We start from the raw sequence: 1,759 nt of genomic DNA, 5'->3' as shown, positions 1-1,759 counted from the left end.
AGTATGGCACCCGGACATGCACAGAGGCCAGAAGTGCACCATTATGGAATCCAAAAGGGTGTTCGGAACATTCAGTTCAGAACAGGGCCACCCAGTTGTTGCGACAGAATGATCCACGGATTTTACAAGCTTGGAACAGAACACAAAATTCATTTTGTGCACACCTCTACTTCAGCATTAACTAAAACATTGAGAGGAAAAGTAAACATGGTGTTGAATGGCACAGAGCAGAAATACAGCATGTCATTTCTCAATGTTTTAATCTGCAATAAAGCACTTGCCCACTTAAACATTATTGGGTAATTTAAAAAAAATTAAATCCACCTGAGGTATGATCTCCAACTGGGAATTGACAGAGGGAGGGTGACTCCGTTGGACCCTTTGAATCTCTTCACGGCTTTTGATACTATCGACCTTAGTATCCTTCTGGAACGTCTGAGAGTGTTGGGCGTGGGAGGCACTGTTTTACAATAGTTCCACTCCTACCTCTCAGACAGATTCCAGAGGGTGTCGATTTGGGACTGTTGCTCTTCGAAATCTGAGCTCATGTATGGTGTCTCTCAGGGCTCCATACTGTCTCCAATACTCTTTAACATCTACATGAAACTGCTGGGAGAGATCATCAGGGGATTTGGAGCGGGGTGTTATCAGTATGCTGATGACACCCAGATCTACTAGAGTGTAAGTGGAGGAAGATTTGACACGAATCTGACAGGTTGCAACACAGCGCACATTTGAAGATCTATGCTCTAGCAGTGCAGGTGCCAAAGAAGTGCTTATTTTCTGCCCACATTGCTTCCACAAATTCACAGCCAATGGAGTTGTTTAGGGTTGTGAGGGGGATAGTTTATGCCCCCTCACCCTTGAATTTGAACTTGGAACCATCAGTCACTCGCCATGACATCTTAAATGATTTTTTCATTGGTAAAATCTCTTGTGTTTGAGCCAAGCTGGATTCTACAGTTACTGCAGAGTCTATTATAGAAGTGTCTAGCAACTCCTCTTATAGGATTAGAATGGATCACATTCAGTTTGTGATTCCTGAGGATGTGGTCAAACTGCTTCAGACTGTGCGTCCTACAACCTGCACTCTTGACCCTTGCCCAACTTGGCTTATCTCATCTGATAATCTTATATATCAGAGAGGGTCTGGTAAATAATATAAATGCTCCTCTGCAGGAGGGCAGGATGCCTCTTGTCTTAAGGAGCCTCCTTAAAGTATTATCAATATTCTGATGACACCCAGATCAACTTCTCCATATCAACTTCATCAGGAAATGACATAACTTCCCTAAATGCCTTCCTGGAGGTGGTATTGGGTTGGATGAGGGATAAAAGGTGAAGTTGAATCCAAATAAGATGGAGGAACTGACTTTGGGGGGTCAAGACCCGAGAGATGGTTTGGATCTGCCTGTTTTAGATGGGGTTATGCTCCCCCTGAAAGATCAAGTAGGTAGCTCAGGAGTGTTCCTGGATCCAAAATTCTCTATCATTTCTTAGGTTGAGGCAGTGGCCAGGAACGCTTTTTATCAGTTTTGGCTGATACGTTAGCTATGTCCATTTCTGGAGGTAAATGACCCTAAAACACTGGTGTATATGCTGGTAACCTTCAAGCTTGACTACCGCAATGCACTCTTCTTGGGGTTGCCTTTGTATGTCGTCCAGAAACTACAATTGTTAGTAGTAGTAAATTTATTACGGTCCTTAGACCAGCTTAACATTTAAATTTTATAATTTACAAAATATTCAAATTGCTAAT

The sequence above is a fragment of the Hemicordylus capensis genome, chromosome 2 (genome assembly GCF_027244095.1).
Source record: "Hemicordylus capensis ecotype Gifberg chromosome 2, rHemCap1.1.pri, whole genome shotgun sequence".
Lineage (NCBI taxonomy): Eukaryota > Metazoa > Chordata > Lepidosauria > Squamata > Cordylidae > Hemicordylus > Hemicordylus capensis.
This window is presented reverse-complemented; position numbering follows the sequence as displayed.